The 24,903-nt window shown below is 42.5% G+C and overlaps 1 protein-coding gene across 9 annotated transcripts in view; it reads left to right on the top strand.

Moving 5' to 3' along the window:
• Positions 1-24,903, top strand: part of LOC308071871 (uncharacterized protein) — a 358,228-nt gene that overhangs the window by 284,765 nt on the left and 48,560 nt on the right. Inside the window, exon 1 of one of the 9 annotated variants that reach the window (XM_080407938.1) lies at positions 1,223-24,687. The exons of 7 other annotated variants lie outside the window; for them this stretch is intronic. The gene's annotated coding sequence lies outside the window, so the exon portion shown is untranslated. Of the gene's footprint in view, positions 1-1,222; positions 24,688-24,903 lie in introns of those variants that run through there. One more of the 9 variants, XM_080407939.1, reaches the window with a different exon arrangement.

Genomic DNA, 24,903 nt, shown 5'->3' with positions numbered 1-24,903 from the left:
TGGGAGATACACTAGATAGTTACAGTACAGAAACATTTCCTTTACTTGAAAGTGTTTGAGAACTGCAGTTTGTTTGTTGTAAAGACTTGATTATTCAAAGGAAGCGATAAAAGATGCGGTAGCCCCTGGGAAATTTGTGCGTTGTTGGGGTGGACAGTTTGTTTTAAAAAAAGTATTAGTTATCTTCTTCTGCAGGTCACTGCTGATAAAAATTACATTCAGCATGTCTCTTTGCCTGGCGTAAAGGCGCCTCATGAGCTGCACTTCTGGTTAATATTTCTTGTTATTATAAACTGTGAACATCACATCCCTGATCTAACTAATGTTAATAACAGTGCACACTATCTCCTTCCTTATAGGCTCTGGCAGGGCAGCAACAAAGCAGGAGGGGAGTTAAAAAAAAAAAAAAGGAGGGAGGCATAGAGAAGGAGAGACTTTCACAAAGAGTTAAAAAGGCCTGATGAAATCCTTACAATGTACACCATATGGCTTGACATTTACCAGATTAGTTAAACATTTCTACTGGGGATAAATATTCCTGCACATTGATGTAAAGAAATTGCATGAGACAAGGGCACATACAGCATATTTATGCCATGGAGTAATCTTTTCTTTTTTTTTCTTTTTTTTTTTTTTCTTCTTGCTCCCCTCCCCTTTGCTAGCAGAATTCAGGTTACTAAACATGCAAGGGCCAAGTGTACTAAACCCAAAGAACCCCCACTCCTGTGCACTCCTCAGCTACTGTCAAAGTAGCTGCGGACACAAGCCCCCTCCCAACATCACCCCAAACACACTCAAAACTCTCACCCAAAAAAGTTTTGAATGAGCAATCTTGCTATAAAAAAACCCAAAAAACAACTCTGTGGAGAGGCTAAACCATCAAAGTTTGTCAAAATCTATTTCAGGACTCGGGTTGCCTGTGGAGAGATGACTGTGATGGCTGCCAAACTGATTTGAGGCAGGTTGATGCAGAGGTGACTGCTGGTGCCCGTGTCTGGTGTAGACTACTCCGCTCCTTGGTGAACAGCCCTAAAGCCATAGATTTCATTTGATCTTTGCAAAGGCTAACATTTGTCTGCTGTCATTTTAGTAAGATTGATGACAGGCTGGGATAGGGGAGGAGGAAGGGGAGTGCAGTGGGAGGAAGGCTGGTCCCCACAGCCCCAGAGGCTGTGGCCAAGCCTGCCCGGAGTTGCTGGCCCGGACCCTCTGGTCAGCTGTGGCAGTGGCAGGGAGTTTTTTCTGCACTGCTCTGGCAGTAATTGCACTGGGTTCTCACAGAAGATCGCATGAACTTGGAGACATAAAGGCAGCATTTTGCACCTTATATATCTTAATAGATTATTTGCACCACAAGCAACACAGAGCAAAATGTTATGACAACCATAAGAATGTAGTTTACTGTGGCTTAATGTGGCTGGGCAGTGCAGGGTAAAGCTATAAAAAAAAAAAAAAATTGTTAAAGTTTCTGAGAGAAACTAACTGATGTGGACATGCAGCTATTTTTATATGAAATCCTGACTTCTGGCAAACACTTTCCAGGCTATAGCAGAAAATGTTTAATCTTTTTATTAGTAGTAGCGTCACAGCACCAAACTAAAAATCATATGCTTTCCCACTTGGAAGCTTTCTTAGAAGCCGAAGTCTGAGCTGATGTAATAGGGGAATCTTCTACAAAGGGCACATATCCGAAATGGGGCAGCCGGTTGCTGGCTGCAGCATGCAGTACGCCTCGGAAAAAAATAGCTTTCATACTTGGGCAGGATGAAGTCCATGTATCTTTTTCCATGAATGAATGAGTGAATGAATGACTGTCAATGCTGAAATTTGATCTTACTGCAAAATCCTAGGGATTCAGGTTTCACCAGGCACACATGTATACAAGAGGGATCTGGGCACTTCTGGGAAAGAAGCGTGGTGCGTTGCGGAAGAAACACATAGCGATAGAGTTACTGCCTTTGTGGATCGGGAAGCGAGAAATGTACCTGCAGTTCTTAATCCCAATATTAGATTGGAAACCACCGAGGCAAGGGCTGAAAGCAGCCCTAGATCCTCTCTGTGACCTGGAGGGGAGACGGGTGCATAAGCTGGTAATTTATGTTGGAATTTAAAATATGTCCAACCTAAAACCCCAGGCTGGGACATATACTGGCTTGGTGGAAAGCTCAGCGCCAGCCCCTTCTGTTGAGGTTTACAGTGCCGAGACGAATGCCATGCGGATTTTAACCACAGTGTCCCATTGCGACGAAATGACATTGCGTGAGGATGGGATTTCAGCTTTGGCCAGGGAAAAATGTAGAGTATGAAAATGAGCTGTACACTTCTTATTTTTACTGGTCAGAGAAGAGCAGAGACTCAGACCCAGATGGGAGGGCTGGCTTGGGCCCCACATGAACTTTGTGCTTGGATGATCACGGGTGGCTGGATTGATAAAGAGTGAGCCAGAGAGATAAATACACGTACAGAGGAAAATAAGAACAGATAATGGATTGGCCTAAGTCACAGTATATTTCCTCCTAGTGATGAAAGGCTAAGAGTGAGTTATAGATCTTTCCTTGCGATAAGAACAGATATTTCTTTCCAAATCATTTATCTATAAGATACTGAGATATTATTTAGGTCTGCATTGGTATTAATCTGGCTCTTTGTGTTTCTGTCCTGGTCCTTCAGCAGGTGAAAATGTGCCAGTTAGGGACCCTGAAGGTTTCCTCTGCAACTCCTGCAGATGAGGGGTTAGTTTTTATCTTAGGGAGTTGAGAAGAAAGAGGGCACGTTTATCCACGTCGGTATCAGGTGAACGTGGCGTGGCTATACATGCATTACCAGAGTTTAAATCTTTGTTTGTTATGGTCCTTAATGTATGAGAAGCAATAGCCCTAAGTGTTACGAGACCTGTTTACTGCTCTGGGATATAATTAACTTTAATAAGAAATGAAAAAGTGCACGTCTGTATGAAGAAAACAAACCCACCTGACAACTTTGATGTAAGAGGAGCCTTCTCCCTTTGACTGCTGGCACGTCAGGTGGGCGCGCTCAGCCCTTTCTTCCCCGGAGCCAAGGCTACGTGACATTTACATGTCTCAAGATATGACGTATGTGCAGCACACATGTGTGAGGGCGGGTGGCCAAGGCTTGAAAAGAGTATTTAGAAAAAAAGCAGCATGTTCTTGTCAACTGGGAAAGGTTAGAGTACCTGATTTTACAGCTAGATCGACGTCTCTCACATGATTAGAAAAGACACTATTATTATTATTAGTAGTAGTAGTATTACTACTACTACTATTATTACTACTACTACTACTACTATTATTTTCTGTAGTAGAAGCCCATTCCTCAGCCCGCCTCCCCTGAGGCGCTGGTGGGACAGGAGGGGCGGGGTGGCGCCCTGGGCTGGGACTGGCCAGAACCGGCCGGAACTGGTGGGAACCAGCGGCGCCCGGCGGGGTGGCCCCACCTTGCCTCACAGCCTCCAGCTCTCCTCAGCGCTGCCGCCAGCGTGAGGGGATGGTGGAAACATTAGGGACAGGCAACAGCACCAGGGCTGAGAGGACAGCACAGGTGAGCCGGGGACAGAGCCCGGGGTGCGTCACGGGCCGGACGGTGTCAGCCGGGGCGGTGGGGAGGAGAGGCTGGCGGTGTGGGCTGGGCGCCATGGCTGTGAGTAATGGCTGTTTGCCTGCAAAGACGTTTGTGGGTCAAGGGGACTCGCGTTTCTGCTAAACAGTCTGGTATATCTTCACCTTCTGTAATCTCAGCTGGAGCCTTTGCTGTCATGCTTTCCCCCTGTAAAACCTCTGCTTTTGAATCTTAAGAGAAATCTTTACAGTTGTCAGTAAATCCTAATGTTGTACTTGTTCTGTTTTATGAGATTTCCAGTAACACGCGGTTTCAGAGATTTGTCACTTTGTGGATCAAACAGCTCTAAAGGACACAGCAGACTTGGGCTGAGGGGGGAAGAAGTCAACTGTCTCCATCTTGTTTAAATGAGCTTCAGGTTCAGTACATTAACGTGCTAATAAGGAAGTCTTGTGTTCCCACACTGTTCTTAAAGGCATTCTCACACTGCTGACCTGACCTCTTTAATCCTGGCTTTCCTGAAGGAAAAGCTGATCCATCAGGCCTCTTGTATCTAAAATGGGATGAAAGGAAGCGATGGACCTATTTCTACACTGGTGTTTCTCAGGTACCTCAAGCAGCCTTGTTCTTTTTGTATTCATCTCTCATTTCCCTGGGAAGGAAAAAAAAAAAAAAAAAAGGGAAAAAACCCCTAGATGTGAGAGCTCAAATCACTGAAGATGAGAAGATGAGAAACAGCAAAAGGAAATAAAGAGGTCACACACCTAAGTTAGCTTATGATTAAAAAGAAATTAGTGGGGCTATTTTTAATTTGTTTAAATATATTACTTTCTATTAAAAAGGTCTTTATATTTCACTAAGTATGAGATGAAGTGTGTCACCAGAGGAAGATTTTTCAGTTTTAGTCTCTTTTCTCTTAAACAATTAGAAGTCAAAGAAAATTCACTGAAGGCAAATATATGAAGACAGCAGAAATGGCAGCAGAGTAGGACTTTTCCTCTATAAAACAGCTTGGTTGCCTTCCAGTGGGACCAGTTTGCAAGAATTCAGGGACAAAATATGTAAGCTGTGCACATCAGATACATTGTGGGTAGGTCTGTTGTACCCCATAGCCCCCCAGTATTCAACATCAGAATGTTGCGCAGCCTTGAGAAGCAAAACACTGCACCCCTACGCTCAGACCCAGCCCAAGGCATTTGAGCCCCAGCTCCAGGATCTAGTTGGAGTCTTCTTGAAGGTTGAGGTGCATCGCGTATCTGAGTTGTGCTGTCAGAACGTACATTTTTTTGTTAAATCTGCTAGTCTATGGATATTTTCAGGCAGCAGCTGACAGAAATTAGGAAGGATAATTGTAAATGAAGTTTTGTAATGCCAGAAGTCTATGACAGAGCTTTTTAAATCAGTGCATGAGCTAAACGGTGATCCAACTGTTCTAAGACTTTCCATGAGATTGCTTGGTTTTCTGTTTTTCCTCTATATTTTCACTTCTGGCATATCTCTTTTGTTAAATGGAATGCCTTAAGAGTAAACATAGCAATAGGGTTAGCTTCTACAAGCCTGTGAGACTATGAGGAAAATCCACCATAATGTTTAAAGTAAATAAATAAATAAAAGGAATTTGTCACAAAACTCCAAAACAATGCAAACACCCTCAGTTTCTTGTTTCATTCCCAGCTGGAAAGTCAGGCCAGAATTACTGAACATTTCACCAAGTCTTGCTAACCTTCTGAGCTGTTGTGAGAAATTGTTCTTGACATCACATGAGCTGGGCCACAAGGCAGGACTAATGTGATATTTGCTGTCGAAGGTTTCCTAGGAAACATGCTACTTAGAGTGCTCAGCCCTCCCTGCCACCCTTCCCACATCCTCCAGTTTCACCCGTTCCCACAGGTTTTGCAGAGGGCAGTGATGTCCCCTCTGACCTCTGGACACCCTTGGTGCAGACCTCCCGCTACAGTTTGATGCTTCCCAGCAGCCCTGCGCACCCAGCTGAGTGGAGAGTGGTTGCAGGGATTTTGAAGCTCACCCACCTGATAGCCCTTTTTTCTGTGATTTATCCCTTTCCCTCCTGCTTTCCCCACCCCCCCACCCACCCCCAGTACTCCACAGTGGGAGAGGTGAGAGAACCTAGGCTACATCCTGCAAGGCTGGAGCTGGAAAGAAGGAAGTTTGAGCCTTCCCAGCAATCTTAATCTTTCCTTCCAAAGGAAACTGGTGGAAAAAGGTTTGGAAAATCAGCAAATAACTTAAAATTTTTCTTGCCACAAGGGTCCTCATCTTTTGACTGCAGTTTGCAATATAGTAGCTGTTATGGTACATAACCTATAGGGATTTTTCAGCTGAATCGGGTTCCCCAGTTTGTTGCCACAGTTTCATCTGGTGGCTGTAGGTGCTGTCCTTGATGGCATCAAACCCACATAAATGATTCCTGTCATTCAGGCCAAACTTTTCAGCTTGGCCATTTGGAGCTGCAGGATAGTTCCCATTGAGGATGAGATGAATGGAGTCTGTTCACACATATTAACCAAATGCAAATCCTTAGATGGAAACTCATGGTCAGCTTTTTCCAATGCTATTTTCAGAACTTCCACAAAAGACTGTGCTGTGATTATATGTATTCATGATATGTATATCATGTATTCAGCTCAAACAATATTTGAATGATGCATTTAGAATTCTTCCTAAAAAAGGACCATGCTTCTGTAAACTGCATCATATTTGTTAAAGAGAAAAAAAAATCTAGCTTGCTTTTCTTTCTTTTTAATATATCATTTCATAAGGCTGTAAGAATTGGTGTTAATGCTACATTACACACAGACACACTTCTACATAATCATATGCATTTGCATGTATGCCATACACAAACAACCCTATGGAATCCCAACTCTCCATTGTTAAGTTTGTCTCCATATTTTTCAAAGCAAAGAAGCTCTGGGTGTCAAACAGTTCCTTTTTTCACTGTCTTTCACTGGGCTATACAGCAAATGCAGCCAACAAAATAGAGCATTGAGGGGTTTGTGGTTTGGGTTTTTTGTTTTTTGTGGGGGGTGGTGGGTTTTGTTGGTTTGTTTTTCTTTTTCCTACCTGGCCATTTATAACTACCCATTTTCCTTCTTGTCTCCTCCACTGATAAAACATAATCTTTTTGACTCTGTCATTCATGTTGCCAATATTGATTTCCCCAACCCCTTGAAGGCCAAGAGTGTCACCTCCATGATGCTCCCTGAAGCCACTGACTTGGAAAACAGGACAGCTAAGGTTGCTGCTGCCAGACATTGGCTTCCCACATGGTAGGGAAGACAAGTAGCCTTAAGTCACTGGACTGATTCATTTATCTCTGTGATGCCATTCACTTCACCTTACTGCGTGTTTGTGTAGTGCAGCTGTTTGGCCAACATGCCCTATGGGCCTTGTCTTAGTAATGAAAGTGCAGAAGGTGGAAAGGAAATTCCATTCTGGATTGTTTAGCTCTGTCTTCAGTTTCTGATGGCATCCGAAAGATTGGGCTGGCTTTTGATTATGCTTTTAGATTCAGTGGAGCAGAATCTGCTGCACCCTGCAAAGGTGGCAGGGCTTCACCTGTGTAGATCTGGGCAGAATTTGTGTCTTTGTCGCCAGAGAAGGAAAACCAGTAATATTCTTCTCTCTTTTTTTCAAACCCAGCAAAGTTTCTTCCAAGCTTTAAGACCATAGGACAGACGATGTCGATCAGCTTCAGAGAAACAGCATCAGCCTAGCTGAGAATCTGCATATAAGTCTCAGGGCTGTATCAATCTTGGAGATCAGCACTTTTCATTGTAGAGTCATGCTTTTCTTGCTCAAAAGCAATGATAGCTTTGCAAATCAACCTCTACCTGTGCGATACCATCATGAAACCACATTGCTTGTAGAAGGCAGAACTTTTCTGAATTATGATAGAATACCCAATATGTAAGAGACTGGTGGGTCACCCAGACAATTCATTCATTTTCAAAGCACTTTAAGACCGTCAGTCCTCATGGCACCATTTATAATATATGTCAGGGGATATTGTTATCCCCCATTGCCAGCTGAGGAAAGGAGGAAAGGAGATTACAGAACTGCAACTTAAATTATTGTTGGAGGCAGGACTGGAACTCGGGATTTCCTGGACAGATTACCACCCTTCACTTCTCCCTTAGCTGGTATAATTAGCAGTGTCCTGGATCTCTCTTATTCCCATGCAAGAACACATTTGAATACATTTTTCTTTGAAATTGTCTGTCTTGGGGTCATTTCTGTTGTGCACTTCTGGCTATTAATGATCTGTTTTCTGCAGTGAAATGCTCGCTAGTACGCTGTAAATCGTGAACAGATGTAAAAGCATCCATTTATGACTACCGATTTAATCTCTCTGGATTTCTGAAATTGGCTACCTGTAAAATTTTGGGAGCCACGTCTTGGAAAAAGCAAATCCTTTGTGGCTCTTTTAATTTTTTTTGTTCTTGGCTGCTAGCCATTCAGATGGATGTCTTACATCCTTGAGATGAACTTAGTGCCGTCCTCATTGACCTAGCAAGCCATTTTTTCCCTGATGACAAGCTGGGATCACATCTTGTAATGACTGCTGCAAGATTGTCTTGTTAGGGAAAGGGCTAAGGTGGGATCGTCTTTAATGACAATGAAAGCACCTCATAAAATCTGATTCTTCAGTTTTACAGGCATGGCTCTAGAATTTTAGCCGATGCAGACTTAGTAAATCAGTCAGTCAAAAATTATATCAGTTGAAGCATAATGTTCATGGCAGTCCAAAAACCTGAACATGTAGGTGATTTGGAGGGCATTTTGTTAACTCTTTAATTGGTCGTTTGAGTGCTGGAGGCAGTAGCTAATTGCCTGTAGGTCAGAGTAGTCCTAGAGCTTAGGTAAATGTATATTGTCATATGTCACATTTTCATATGGCTCCTTTGCACAGGTTGGTAAAAATGATTGCTGCATAATTAAAATTAAGACAAGGTGGGAAAAGTGATTCAATTAAACCCCTGAAGCCATTGCACAAATTATCTGAAGTACCAAAAACTAATGAATAGTTAAAACTAGTTTTATCTTTTTACTCTTTATTCTTGAATCCTGAGGGTATTAAAATGACTAGAGTCTCTCTCAAAGTTCTCAGAGGTAAGTTTTTGGGTGGGCAGTGTGAGTATGAGTCAGCGCAGAGGAATCCAGGCCTTTTAAAATACCAGCACACAGAAACTTTGTTGCCTAGTTGTTTTGCATTGAAAATAACCAGACCTTAAGCACAAGAGACCTTTTGGTTTCTCCACCAGCCCAGAATTATTTTGAAAACATCTGCAATATTTCACTCTGCATGCAGCAGGTATTATATACCAGGGAGGGTGATGACAGTAAAAATAAATGAGATATGTTGTAACCAAAACATCCCAAGTTTTACATCATACATTTCACAACCCCCAGCAAGCATCCTGGGCTTTGACTTGAAGGCTAAAGGCATGTGGTAGTTTTACAAATGTCTATTAGTATTAACAAATATGTTCCATTATTAGACAGTGTGCCACTGCCCCAACCTCCTGGTGCAAGAGGTGAGTTAATATGGCTTATAAAATAGAAGAGTGCTGCAGGCACAAGCTATGGAAGTAAGAGCCCCGGCTAAGCAGGAGGTCTCATTACATTTTGTGGGACAGCTTACTAGAGGCCTGAACATAAGTATAAAAGCTGCCTCCCAGCTAAGGCTTTTTATGGTTCCTGTCCTTTCCCAGAGCAATACAGCTTTAGGAGGTTTAGAGCAACAAGGTCTGCACCTTTGGATACTGGCAGTGTGCTAATTCTGGCTGGGTTTAAATTGGAGGTGAATGAGAGAATTAAGGTATGTATGTTTGCACTATCCCTGCACATTTTAACAGATTTTTTTGATGGTTGAAAGTAGTGGGGCACTTAGGAGTTGTGCTCTTGCACAGTTGGCTTTTTTTGCATGGATCTTTTTGCTGTTAGCTGTAAACCTCTATTTCTGGGAAAGAGTGTTTCTTGGCCAGGATTGCCAGCATTGTGAGTGTGTGCACAGAGAGGACATGACACACCAAAACTGTATAAACAGTATGCCTTACAAGGAAAAACAAAACAACAACAACAAAAAAAGTCTTGCTAATCTTTATTAGAACAGGTATTGTACTGCAAGGTTTTTAAAATATACCCTAGTAGAGACTGTTTACAGCCATCCCAGCAGAGGTGCCTGTAGGCATTGCCCCTTGCAGGGGTGGTGCAGAAGTATAGTATAGATGAATAACACAATAGTGTCTTTTTATGCTTCTACCTCTTTGAATGTTGTTCTCGCTCTGTGTTTGAAAGTAACTGTTACAAAACCTGTGCTGATGCTTATCCAAAGCTTAATCAGAAACCTTAAATAGTAACTAATTTATTATCACAGGTAGCATATTCATCTAAGTACTAGCTTTATCAAGCCAAGAAAATCCCTGCTGAGGACTGGAATGATTCAGGGAATAGTAGGTTATGAAAACACGATGACATCAACTCACTACATGAGCCTTCATCAATGGGTAAAGCTTCTGTAGGTAGAAAAATAAACTTTCCTGAAGATTCAAAATCCCAGTGTGGAAAGCAGAGTAGAGAAAAAGGAGAAAACTGAAACACTTGGAGGTGTTCAGATCATGAGTTCTCCACTTTCCCATGCTTCCTAGCAGAAAAGCAAGCAGCCAGACATTGTCAGGAGTGTCCCAAAACATCAAAACTGTGAACGGGCAAATGTCCTTCCTGGTGTTGCAGTCACCCCACCAAAACACTTTCTTCAAGCTTTTTTGTTGTGTGTTCAACCCAGGCTGGTGGTTATCAGAGACAGTATTTCCACTGTTTCTTACCTGTGATTCAAGAAAAACACTGCTTATGTGATTAAACAGAGTGTTCTGTAGCCTTTTCTACCTGCCCTTGGCCTGAGACCACCCACATGCCAGGTAAAGTATTGCTTGTGACCAGCCCAGGTTTTCCTTTCAGTACAAGGCATAAGCGACAGTCTGATTCCTTGCTTTTATTAACGCAGACTGAGATTTTAGAAGACTACCAACAAAAAACAGGTTATGGTATAGACTGTTGTAGATTGCACTGAGAGAGCACTGAAATTCCTGCTCTGCATGTAGGAATGTGGAAATGACTCAAAAGTGTTCGGGATGTCATTGTGGATTCCATGTGTGTGTGTGTCTGTGTATATATATATATAAGGTATTTTATATAGATGTATACGGCAATACTGTATAAAACTAATACGAGACACATAAATTGTTAAAAGACATTATGTGTCAGATACACAATTTTCCCTCTGTGTTTAGAGAGCAATTCAAGGTCACGGCACCAAATTCATCTTTCAGAAGTGCCTCATTTCATTGACTACAGAAGGCTTGGACCAATGCCCTATGAAAATACATATTTTAAGATATTTATAACCAATATTTTGATCTGTTAATATGGACCTTGTCAAAGAAAAATGCTAGTCATTGCCACCAGCCAGGTCCACTCACATGTCAGACCCTGCAAATAACAATTGTACACAAAGAGTTTAAAACTTGGATGCAATCAGTATTGCTGGTGGAGGTGCTAGAAGCACAACCCCTGCCTGCTAGGCTTTGTGGAGAAGAACTGCACAATGTGCTCATGATCAAAGCGGTAGATAGTAAAGGAATGTATTAGGGCTTTGGAGAAATTGCTTTAAAAGCCTCTGGAATTACAAAGACAGTGAGAGAGACTTTCCATAGACTTTCTGGAAATGCCCTGTGAGTCACTGGTAGGTTCCCCCGGGATCTGAAAGAGCCAGTAGGAAAATGGTAATGGCCTATTAAATTCTATAGGACATGCTTTGGTGGCAAGTGGTGGGACCATGGCATTTCCATGTGTTTTCACTAGCTAGCAGCAGAAGGGCATGGACATTGTCCTTCCTTTCAGGTACATTTTACACACAGCGAGATAGGGATGCAAAGGTAGCTGCCTGCTCCCAGAGAGCCTGGAAGCACTGAATTTCTCTCTGGACTAGCACTCGTCTTGATATGCATCAGTGTTTCAATGGTATTCCCTTGTAAAGAGGAGGTTTTAAAAGGTGTTTCTAATACATGGGAAAAAACTTGTTATCAGTGAGTCTGGGGACCCACCACCCTTGTGTTAGCTCAGGGAGACACAGCCCTTGCTCACATTAACTCATGTGCAAGGACCAAAAAGTATGCTGCTTGAGGTAACAGTTCTTGTATCAGCCCAATGAAAAAGTAGAGACATGAGATACTCCTTTGGTAGTGCAGTTGCCCGAGGATGCATCTGGGAAGTAAGGTCTGCTTTGCCATGAGTAGAGCTATTACACTGATGTTACAGACTTTACAAGAGGATAATGTTGTTCGGGTGTTCCCACCTCCTCCTGGCTTATACATAAGATGACAAGAAGGCTGAAAAGACCACGCTGGATGCTCAGAAAGGGACAAAGTTAGTAATGATCAGCATGCAAGGAAAGATTAGGCACAAGTAGTGGAATTGGCTTGATTGCTTTAGACGACTTTATGACTTTGTTTTCCTTCATGAAGTTATTTGTTGGTTCTTTTTTAATAAAATAAATCACAGCTCATACGATAGCATGACACAAGCAAAAACCCTGCAATGTTGCAGTATTTTTGGTGGCTTACAATTAGCCCTGATAACCCAAAGGATGGAGGCTAGTATGTGTGATGGGTGGAGTCAGGAATAACATGCATCTTTGTGTCTATTTACGTATGACAATTTTCTTCAGTCAGATGCAGGCTGGGCTGAATTTAGCCATCTTCGCCTTGGTATTATCCATGTGGCTAAAATTGCCAGTCCATTTACCCTGGAAGTTGTTACAGTGGTGAACTGCCAAATGCACAGTTGTATTGTTCCTTTGCTTCATGCTGTTGTATGTTAAATGTACCTCTGAGTCTTAAGCAAGTCTAGATTGAGTGGGTTTTGTTTAAAAGAAATTATTGGGGAGAGGGGAATCTTTTAGTGTTCTTTCAGAAACTACCAATAATCTTTGTCATTTACTTCTAGCTTAGGTAGTTATGACTTAAAGGATAAGAAGGAAGTAAAAGGGCTTGCCTAAGAATTCAGATGGATGGATCACTTGAATTTATAGTGGAAAATCTGCTTTAGTGAAGGCTAGAGTAGGAGCTAGACTGGGAGCCAGAAACCCCTAGTTTTTTCTGCACATGGCCAGAGATCAATGACTAACCCAAGTTTGTGAGCCATAAAATGAGCATGCTATTTGGACCTTATTTAGGTGCTGAAGATAAGTCTATTGATGATGGGGAGATGAAGGTTCTCCTTTCTTTATCTACAACAACAACTGTTTCCCTGGAAATACCTAGAGAGAGACTTTGCTATACTAAAATGACCTGTCTTATGTCATCTGAATGCTGGGACCATCCGGGCTGGGAATTGTGGGAGTTCCTTTTTAAAGCAGGAGCATGATCGTGTTATCTCTGAAGAGCAGCCATTTGGGGCACCTCTTCTTCTGAAAAGCTGCCAGGATCTGCATGCTTTAGAGGCATCCCAAGCTGGGAAGGAAATTTTTGGTTTGCAGTTAGCTCTTTTCTAAGGAATAGACCTAACAGAATGAGGCCTCCATTAGGAAAAGTACTGTAAATGATGAATTCTTCACTGTTGCTCTCCAAGCAGAGAGATTTTGTTAGTCACCCATTCCACAATAAGAGTTGTCTTACAATTTCATGAGGAGATAGTCTTATGTCTCCATGGGGAAAGATTCACCTCGTTATGCAATTCCCCTTTTGGGTGGGATAAGGAAAGCAATTGCAAGGATTAAAGAGTAACAGCTCTCACGAAGGAAACACTATCAGCCATCTCTGGAAATCAGCACTGCCCTTCAGGAAGAAACTGTTCTCATCGTACAAGCCACACATTTCACTGTGCAAGGCAAAGGTTGAGCATAATATATACCTATATCTCTAGTCAATAAAACCTGAACACAGAGAAGAAATATTATGTCCTTTTCTGTTTGTATTGCAGAAGAGAACAGAGTCTTGCTGGCACCAAGAGAAACCTTATTTTTTTTTGGCTTTCACTGCCATTTTTCTTCTATGGAAAGGGGGAGACATTCTGACTGTAGTTGCATCTGTTTTCACTATTACCAAGAACAAAACTTCCTTTTTCCAAATGAACTTAAGGTCCAAGGGCCAGCTCAGTCTCCTGCAATAATTTCTGGATATTTCATATGTGATCAGCTCTTCTCATGATGAGCATGAGAAGGAAACCAGGAAGGCCAGCGCAGCTGTCCAAAGCAAAATCTTTAGGCTCTTTCCTGAAATTCTCACAAATGTTGGGGCAAGCTTTCTATTTATTATAAGGTTGAATTACAGAAGCAGGGATAATGTAGTTAGTGTGCAATGTACTTGTTCTCTCAAACAACTCTAGATGACTGGTCTGTTATATGCTTCTTGCTCTTGAAGCCTGAAATACTCTCCGTTAGGAGTAAGCCCTCGTGGTAAGCAGACCAAAATAATAATCCCACTGGTCTCTTGTGTATGTGCAGCCTTGGGTCATGGGAGTGGATTACCAGGGTACATGTGGCCAAGTCTGCTTGAAATATTGCAAATGGTACCTGAAATATAATGTGCTTTTTCACTCCATTTCCTTCCTATCCATTTTCTTCCATTTCCCAGCAGAATAGCATTTTTTTAGCCTCCTTTTCCCCTCCATCTGGCATTTGCCTTCTTCCTCTTTCCCTGCAACCCACAAATGTTTGCCACTCTCTCAGCCGCTGTCTTGGGCCCCGGATGCTGTTTGATAAACAGCAGCTAATCTTGAAGGAGCATGTCTGCTCTGCTGGCCGTGCAGCAGGAAGTGGCGGTTTCTCTCCCGAGCACTGTAGCAAGGTCTCCTCCAGCAGCAAGGCCTCACTCCCTGTCTTCTTCCCCTTACACCCGTTCTACTTCATCCCCACACCCGGCATGAGTCCTAGGTGTAGGGACCAGGGAGGTCCCCTCTGAGCAAAGATGATTGGATTAAGTGTGAATGAAAAATGTGATAGATCATCTAGACAGCAGATAGATTATTCTTACTTTTTTGCTTAAGTAACTTGAATTTTTCATAGCTTTGTTTTTTTCATTTTTGTCTTAGCTGGCTCAAGGTAAATATCTGTGATTTCAGCAATACTGCTGTGTTCCAACTGGACACTTGGTATTGTTTATTTCTGGAATGAAACACTGTATGCACTCCTCCAGCCCAAATGTGAGTGTTCTTTCTGAAATTTTCTTTCTAGGAGTAAACATCCCTGTAATAGTCATTGCTGAACTGTTTGCAGTAGACAAACATGAAAGGCTTGCGAATGCAGCCAAAGATAGAAATCAAAAGAAATTTTCTCAAAAATGTTTGGCACTGTTTGCTCACCTTTGGAATATACATCCTGTTCCTCTTCTTAAAGTATTTTATTTTTTTTTTTTTAATATAGCTGGGTGAGCTGGTATTTCTTCTGCTCAAGCTGTCTCTAAACTTATTATTTTCAACAGTGGCAGCAGATTATGAGACGATACTTATAGAAATGACATTATATCATTCTTTAAAATACCCACCCTGAAAGGCAAAATCTGCAGAAATTATAGGACTAAGAGGCCTCCTTTGAGAGGCAGAAACTATTTTAACTCGTTATTTTTAGAGCTGTGCAAATCACATATTTTTCTCTTCACTGGCAATTCAAAAAAAAAAAAAAATTGGAAATTGTAATAAGTTTAAAAAAAAGAATCCTTCACAACTTTTTTCTATAAAATGAAAAGTTGAGATATGTCATTTGTGGGCAAATGAGATGCTTCACTTTAATTTCAATCATTTTTTTTAGTTCCTTTTCTTAGAAAAAAATTAAACACAGAATGGTCTATTCTGGGCTGGCTGCCCAAGTGGACTGGATGGGGGTTCTTGGTCAGGACACCTGTCATGGACTGTGAATGATGACACAGCCACATGCCCAAATAAATGTTTCTGTAGTCAGCTGGTCCACCATAAGCATGGGTATCTGCATGCCTGTGAGTCTATGGACCTTGCTCCCACCTCCATCAAGTGCCATAAGCTGTGCAAAATTAAACAAAGAAATGGAATGATCTGTAAAATTTCAGAGAAATAATGCTGAAATCTCCCGTGATTGCCAGCATTATCCTCAGCACTGTTTCTTAAATTAGCCTATTAAGTAAATTGCCAGGGACGGGAAGGTGCTAGTGCTGTGGGGAGCCATGTGGGGAGCCCTGCTGCACCCTGGGAAGGTGGTGGATCACCCACCTATGGGGCAGTCATGGCAGGATACTGCCCTCACATCCTTCCTGGTGCTCTGCCTGCCACTAGGCAGATGAATAAGTCATGGCAACAGCTGTTTTCAACGAGGAGATGGTGCTGTAAACAGAGCAAACAGCTCTGAAAGTTTGGTATTAACGAAGGTTGAGCGCTGATTTCATTTTTATGGGAAGGATTTTGAAGGGGGTCCTTATTGGTAATAATCAGCCACTGAAAACTGATGCCGTAGGGGAGAGGTAGATAAAGAAAAGGGTAATGGCGGTACAATAATTCCACATGGATTAAGGAAAAACTGACATCCAGTATAGTATAGAAATAAAAAAAAAATTATCAGGATTTGCTTTGGCTAATTCAGGTTTTATAAACAAGAATATAGCTCGCTAGAGACAGGTCTAGCAAAGTAAAACAGGCGCAGGAGTTTCTTCTTTAGGACCGAGTGAAAGGGCTGCATCTTGAGGCAAATGCTGCCTTGCCTTGCCTTGCCTTTTCATGCTGTGCTGTGCCTTGTCTGGCCTTGCATTGTTTTGCTTTTTACATGCCATGCTGCACCTTACTGTGCCATAGTTTCTTGTGTCACTGTCTCTGGCAGCGTGTACCAGAGGGAGAAGGAAAGTCAGCACAGACACAGGAACCCTTGGTACTGCCAAGTATTTCCTTAGAGCCATGAATATCTGGCTGCTCTTTCCTGCCCTTCCCACTCACACCTGTCACTTTGTGAACCTTTTAATTTGTACGTGAGCCTGCTCTGCACCAGGGGCTGTCCAGTCTGCCTCACTCCCCGCTGGCCATCGCTGGCACTTTGGGCACGGCCCGGAGGTGGCATGTTTGCAATGTTGGCACTGAGCTCTTGTCTCCACTGCTTACTGTGGAGGAAGCACCTTGCATTGGTCTGTGCCTCTGGGGTCACCGCGCTCCACAGCACTGTGGCCACTGTGCGTGTGACCAAGGCGTAAGGAAGATGTAGCAGAGCAGAGTGGGGTCTGGCTTTTCATTTCTGTTTCTGTTGGGAAGGATCTTGGAGGGACAGGGTCTGGAGCTTCTTGGGTAAGAGAGCCAGCAGCAGATTTGGTGCTTCCACAGCACCAATGTTGTCAGCAGTGGGAACAGGTTTGGTGCAATGGAGGAAGTTATTTACAATGTGAAGAAGAGGGAAAGGAGATCTGAAAAAGGTTAGATGATCAGTGGGAATTGACATGATACTCTGTGAGAAGAAATTATGTTTCTTGGGTGTCTTATGGGCAACCAGTTGACTGGGCTCCCACAGGATCTCACACAGGGATTGTGACTTGTGGAACAGTGTCAGAGAGCACCTTCACTTGCCAGACGGTCTGCTTACAAGCAGATGTCCCAGAAAATACAGCCCTGAGCCTTGTTTCCAACTCAGGAAATGACTGCTTCAATATTAGTTGTTGATAAAGAGTAGTAATGCTTCTATTTCCTTTTCCTTTTTTTTTTTTTAAAAAAAAAAAAAAGAGAAAAGATCTCAGTAGGAGAAACTTGTTTTTCAGAGATTTCACTTCCAAAACTTTCTCCTCAGATTTGTTCAGCATGTAATTTAAGAGTTTTTGTTTAATTACATTTTTAAACTTCCCTCTCTTAATTACTTTTTTTTTTTTTATTAACACCTAAATATGCTACTATTTGGAGCACAAACAGACAGAGATTACAATTAACAGAATAATTACACTCTTTTTGTCAGTGTAACCTCATGGTACAGAAAGTATTACAAATCCATTTTAAAACATATTAAATGTTCATATTAATGAGGATAATAGAGAACGAGTACCAGCAAACTAAATATTGTTAATGATTTTGAGCTATTAAATTCATTACCATTTCCTTTCATAATAAAGTGGTTACTTGCTAATTAGACCTTTTTTAACTCATCATTATTGAATTCATTACATTGTGTGCAGTTAACTCTTAAAGATCTGCCTGGGTATACAGATGCAATTAAAAAATAATTTCAGCAGCATATGAAGCCGATATGCTGTTTGTAATCCTGCTTGTATTTTTGACAGTAGCTCCATGTACTTTTCTTCTAGTACATTTTCTTGACACATCATGCCTAGCAGCTTCTTAGCTGTCACAGCAGCTTCAGCAACATGTACGATGGAAACATGCTGTATTCATTTCATTTAATAGCATTTAACGTTAAAACTAAAGTACAATCCACTTGTTTGGCCAGGGAAAAAAATATCCATCAGCACACTAAACGGCTGATGTCAACATCTTCTTTGAGTTAAACCTGCTGAGAGTCGAGATGATTTACCTTTTCCTCCTACGGACGCAGATATACTTCTGCCTATCTGGGTATCTGGTCTTTCTCTGCGACCCTGGATGGGAATTCTGTCCCTGCTAAAGTTCAAGCCAAAATTTCTCTTGATTTCAAGGTACCCCTGGAGTCATCTCCCAGCAGCTCTGAGTGTTTGCTCCCCTTTTGGGGAGGGGTGCACGAGAGTGTGCCTGTATCTGGTGCCACACATCTGATTGCTGGAGAGGGCACTCCTAGGGACTGAATCAAAGTGCTTCTTTGCTTCTTCCTTCTCCCTTCAGTTCTCACTCATTTAAAGGAATAAGGGAACAGAGCCACCATCTCTTACCTTCTTTCTTTTTTCTCCATGCGCGCTTTTTTCTTCTCACCCCTTCCCCCCGCAACAACACCACCCCCGACAGGCACTTTAAAATCATAGGTATTTAAATAGCACAAAGATACTTATTCTGCAAATCACTTGGACCTAATGGATAGCACTCTGTGCCTTGCCTGGTTGTAGCACAGCAACGTGGAAGGAAAGGTGTGATAACCTCTGATTGGAAAATGCCATTTTGGGGGCAATTCTGCCACCACAGCACTGGCTGTCGCAGTACTGGCCACATCAGCGGCCAGGCGCAAACTACTCAGGTAATTCGCTGTAAGCAACGCCACCAAGGAATAATTTTACTTGAGTAGGACAGGCTTTGTGACACTTATTGCTACTGTACTTGATGGCTGGAAGCTAGGCTGATGGATACCCTGCAAATCCAATAGATAACAGATTAGATATGCATGTACTGTACAGCTCTGGAGAAATGCCGCTGTGCCATTATTCAGATCAGCCGTCCTCCTCCTGCCAATCGGAAGCCGTGTCTTTGCATACGTGAGATATGAGGGTACAGCTGTGGGCCCGCCGCAGCCCCGCGCTCTGCCTGGCTCAGGCACTGCAGCTGCACCGCAATATATAATAACAATAACACTACATATTTGTAACCTCTGTTTTATTTAAAACCAGGTCCCTTTCACCTGTAAATAGCTAGGGTATAAATGTGCCTCACCAATGACATTGGACTATTGTATTATACAGTCTATTGAATGTTTTTGGCAGGCATGAGCCCCTATGCTACTGTGTCCTTATTTTATTATTGTTTTGAGGGTAGAGCTGTGTGATTATCCATTCTTGCTTCAGGCATAGCAAGCCATCTGGAATGCTTATTAAACCCACAGGCAGATCAGAAGGATATAACTCTGATGATGTACATGTACACGGGCTGTACTACATCATCAGAGCGTTGCTCCTCTGATGATGTAGTACACATTAGTGGGCCTAGATAATGGATTAGAACTAGCAGAATGAAAGTTAGACTTTTTGAAGGATGGATATGGTGGGTTTTTTTCTCCCTCTGGGTAACGGCTGGCATAAGATGTGGAAAGGAAAATTTAAAAGTAAGCCAAGGAGGCTTCAAAACTTGTAAGTGCTCAGCTTGTCAATGGGGAGGGACAAGTGGTGATCAAGAGGCTTAAGGAGACAGCTTTGAAACCCTGAATCATTGCAAAGAGGTCATACGTACTTGTCTGCTCAAGTGAAAAGGGACATGGGATGTGTCCAGAAATAATTCCACTTCTCCAATCCTCCTTTGGTTGGTCATCGCTGAGTAGATTTTTGGTAGGACTTTGGCTTTTCATCAGGCTTCAGTACCACATCAAAAACCCAACACCCTGTGTTATGACACATAGAACTAGTTTTTTCAGCAGTTTCCAAATTTATGCTTATCATGTATTTGCAAGTACTATTTAGAAATAAGCTTTTCAAATGAACGAGGGATCTGATCGGCTTTCAAACTAAACAAAATGTGTCTTATCTTCTGACTAAGTATAAAAAAAATCAACATCAGTAAAAAATAAAAACAATCTGGGCACTATATATGGGGTGTAGGTGAATGAAGGAATAACTATTTGCATGTCTGTGGAATTCTAAATATAATTTCTATTTCTCTTTGTTTATAACCCTTCTTGAAATGGTTTTCAGAGGTAGCTGATATTTGTCCAATCATGGAAAGGTGTTTCGTGTCTAAATAAAACCTTTGCCTGTGAAAGCTGGAAAGGTTCATAAAAGTTAGGTCATTCAGTCAGGAAGCTGGATGTGCTATGCAATTTAGATAACAAATTGCACACTTTAAATATCAAACTGTAAATATCAAGTACTCAAAAGAATATTGAAATTTTTGAGCAATTCCAAAGAGTAACAGAACTTTCAAAGAGGAGCCGTATATAGTGAACATATACTCTAAAAATCATATCTCTAAAGTAAGGCAAATGCCTGTTTTAACAATGGCAAATAGCAAGTACGCAGCAGTATGGGTCACGTTTTATTAATGCTTAGTGTGTCTCAGGTTTAGCCACTTTTGTCAACATCCTAAGTGTGGGCTGCATACATCTGCATGTCCGAGTGAAGTGTGCAGCGTGTGTGGGTAGATGCACATTCGTCAAAGCAACGATTAATTATTTTGGGTGCAGAATAGCAGTACCATAGCAGCAGTAGGGTAATTGCTTTGCCAAAATCTTTAGGGGGACTGTATGGTTTTCTCGTTTGATGGTGACCAGATTATCCTGGAGGCGTAAGGGAGAGCTAATAAAAATTCCCAGTTGGAAGAGTGGAGTTCATAATTCACATGACTGTAAACTGATAGCTTCCCTTTTTACAGATTTAGAGGTTTTTCTTGGTAAACGTAGCGAACCCCAGTTGTGACCATTATGTGTTCCTCTTTACCTGAGCCTGATGCCCACTAGGAGAGTTTGCTTCCTCTTTCTTAGCAAGTATGTTTCATTCCTGTGCAGAGTAGAAAGAAACTTGGAAAACTCTTCCCTCTCACTGCAAATCAGATGGCTCCTTTTTAGATAATCCATGCTAGCACAGCTCCTAGGTAGCGATTTTGACAGGGGTGTGTGTGTGTTGATTTCAAGACTTGCACCCTTCTTAGTGAAGCACCCAGCTTTTGCCCTTTTTCAAGCCTTCCTTTTTTTCATTCCCTTTGTGCCTTACTATGTTTCTGCTCACAGGCACACGCCCTTCCTTCTCAACCCCACAAATTGCACTCTGTCTTCTGGAGTTTGCTTTCTTGCAACCCGCTGCAGGGCTGTTGCTTTTCTCCAGCAAATCCTGCTCTGTCCCCCACTAACCTGCCCGTGCCAGTTTCCTTCTTTCCCTACCACCACTTTGTCCCCAGTTCCAGCTTGCTGGGGAAGATGACGAGCTGTCACTTTCTCAAACACCCTCTCCTCCACCGACTACTCTTAAAGAGGCAGTGGGATAAATGAAATTCAGCATTTGAAAGGCTCAACTCCTCCAGAAAATATTCCACCCACAAGTGGGGAGCTTCAAAATCCATTCCTAGCAGTTAATGCTCTATCCTAAATGACATAGCTTTTCAGTAGTGACATGTGCATTGATCTGCATTACAAAAATAAGAGAAATAGCACTTCTTTTCAGCAGCAGATAATTACCAGCATACATCAGGTTCCCTCCTGCTGATACCCACAGGGTGGAGGGGATGGGAGTGGGCATTAGGTGGAGGGGACATGGCCAGCTTGCACATTCAGCCAGATAAATAATATTGATTGGGATTTGTGTAGAGCCCCAGCAACACCCTTCCTTGCTGGTTTGATTAACCACAGGGGTACATTCGCTACAGTTACAGGATTTCACCCCAATCATGTCTTCCACACAAAGGTGCTAGTTAGGCTACAAGCAGAAGCAAGCTGGGAGCTGAGAGGTTCTTCAGCCCTTATCAGAAAACATTAGATCCAGATGGCTGTGGCCCTGGTGGAAGAGCTGGATGAATTATGGGACAGGCACATGTAAGAAACCCTTCATCTGGTGGGGCACAGACACCACACCTTGGCATCAGTGCAAACCTTCCTTCTGTCCCTATCCTGCCACCCCTCTGCACACAGGCAGTTTGGAGGTTTATGAGCTGGGAGAAGTAATTCCCAATGGCTAATTACCAATTCTTGTAGTCTATGTGAGGAGACTACATGCACCACTGGGTGGGGGTCTACCTTAGGTGCTTGAATGGTCCCCCTCTCTGTGGTTTGGCTCTGTAGTTTGGCTGTGGGTCCGTGATGAGCAGCTGCTACCCTGTGCAGGTGAATTCAGCTTTGCAGAAACTTATGAGCTGCTCTGCAATGAACACCCCTCGAGCAACAGACACTTCAAGTTTTTGCGAGGGAAGGGGTGCCACTGACCAGCCGCAAATGCCTGCACTGCCCTCCGACAGGACAAGAGCCTTTACTTGACTCGCCTCACTTTGGGGCAGATGTCTAAAAAATCACTGCTGTCATTTGTCTGGCTGAACCATCGCTACACAAAAAAACTTCATTTTCGCAGGAGTGCTGGAAGAACGCAGATAACAGGGAAAAGGTGTGCTGCTGCTATGTGTGACATTCCCATTTCTCACTTCACAGTCTGTCGTTCTTTACACGCAAATAAAGCCCACTGGCAACGGGACTGAAAGTGCTCTCTGGGTCGAAGCACGCTTCAGCGTGTTAGATCGACTGAATTTCCTCTCATCAGTGAATGCAATCTGCCGTGAGAAAGTTTTACTGTCTCTGAGTCCTTATGAAAACATTCTTAGATAATTGAGACATTCCCAAACAATTAAGATAACCAGATGTGTCTGTTACTTGTAATTACCTGAACACGAATTCTTTCTTCAAGAACAGTTCCATTTTTTGTGCTTTTTGAATTACTCTAGATAATGGATAGAAAGATTAACTCCTCTGAAAAGTAATCTGTGGTTTGTACCTAGTATGTCTCATTCTGATGCAAAATCACCTCCTCCCAGAATTAAGTACTGGGGCTGAAACAATATGTGAAATGAACTTTCCAGTTCTGCTGTACTTGTGATCCACAGCCTGCAGTGCCCTTTCAGGTGACACCATGGGGTGAACTCTGAGGCTTAAAGTCTATGAGCAGCCCATGAAGAAGATACTAAATGATCTCTTCAAGCAGGGAAAATTGCTGAAGGCTTGAAAATGGCTTCACAAACCACTTTGTTAAGTAGCACAGTTTGAATAAAAGGGCTTTTGCACATGCTGCATTTGCACCTAGAGCTTCTGCAACGTTTTCATTTTACAAAGCTCCCAGCTTTTGCTGCATCACAGCACATGAAGCAAAGGAAGTCAAGGCATCTGTGACAAATTCACAGTGTAGGAAAGACACCGCTATATTTGGTCAGTCTTTTTTCTCATGCTTTAGCATCAAGTGGGACTTAGCCCACACCTCAAAATTGTTATTTTCAGGACAGTAGTCATGACTTTTTCTTGCAAAATATGTGTCTTAGAAATCTTCCCCCTTCTCAACTTCATCAAACAGATCTTGAATAAAAAGTGGTTTTCCACACCCAGGGCTGGGGTATGCATTTGCCTATTCCTTTGCTAAGAAGCCTCCTTGGTTGCGTGCTCCCTGATGGGTTTCTCTCCTGCACCTGTGGGCCATGCTACAGAAAAGTGTTTCACCTGGACATTTGTTCCACTCCCATGTACTGAAGGCTTTTTAGTGGCAGCTCCCTAAATGTAGGTCTTTGTTCCCCCAGGGGACTGTATGTCAGTGGTCCTTTCTGCACCAAAGGCTGTAGTAGGTGTCATTGTGCTGAATATTCCTAAATCAGTATCATTACCCCTTGCAGTCCTACACTGAGCTTTGCACTGCTAACTTCCTCCAAATCCCTTCTTCTGATCCTTGTCCTCACATTGTCTCTAACTCCAGGCTAGGGGGAGCACTGTTGCAGCTCAGGACAGTTAAACTTTTTGCCTCCTCCTTCCCTGCAGTGCTGTGTACCCACCATGTTGCTTGTCCAACCATACAGTAAGGTCATACAACTCACCGGTCCAGCAGAAAATATAAATCCATATTCTTTTCCATGTTACATTTCTGCTGGGTTAATGAGTTATATTGGCTTCCCATGTCTTTAAGGAGGTTTCCTGGGCTGGCACAAGGAGGAAGGTAGGACCAGGGTCCAGGAGAGGCTGATGAGAATGAAGGTGTGTTGCTAGGGTTAGGGGAAAGCACCCATGCCAGTATCTCTCCTTAAGTGTGTTGTGTAATTTTGGTCTTTGTCTCCAAAATAGAAGCTTTCCTTATGTGTTTCTTTCTCTCTTTTTACCCACTGAAAGCTCTACCAATGTGCTCTATGTATTTTCTGGCTGGCTTTCAATTTTTCAACATATTGAGGAAGTCCTACATCCTATTACTAATCACATCTTCATCTTTGGTACATATCTTACTGCTCATGCTTTCATCATCTGATAGCTGGGCACTGTAAATAGTAAGGTGGGGGGCATCCAAGCACCACAATTCTTGTCTGCTTTTCCTCTCCTGTTTATTCCACCTTTACTTTATGAGTCAAGGGCCTCACCTTTGTCGTCTCTTCTGACAGCTTCCTCCTGTTCTGTATGTTTACCTGTGCTTATTATTAATAGTGGTAAGACCAATGGTGATGATGTCACCTTCATTCATTCCAAGGTTTTTTTTTCAGAAAGAAGAAAAGTGATTCTTGCATGGTACTCTAAATACTTGGGGACTGGTGAGCTCAGTGTGGTGGTGTTTTGTTTTGTTTTGTTTTTTCTTGAAGCTCATTCAAAACCTTCCCTCTTTCTCTTGACAGTTTTGCCCGGGGCACTGTTATCTTTGTTGTCCCAAAGGAACACACTTGAATCTCTTAGTCATGTACTTATCAACTGAGACTTCTATTACCACTTTCCAGCCTGCTAGGGACTTAAAGCATTGACTTGGTGCTGAA

This window comes from Falco punctatus (assembly GCF_963210335.1).
Source record: "Falco punctatus genome assembly, chromosome: 12".
Classification (NCBI taxonomy): domain Eukaryota; kingdom Metazoa; phylum Chordata; class Aves; order Falconiformes; family Falconidae; genus Falco; species Falco punctatus.
Note: the sequence above shows the minus strand (reverse complement) of the source record. Positions and strands in the feature narration are given on the sequence as shown.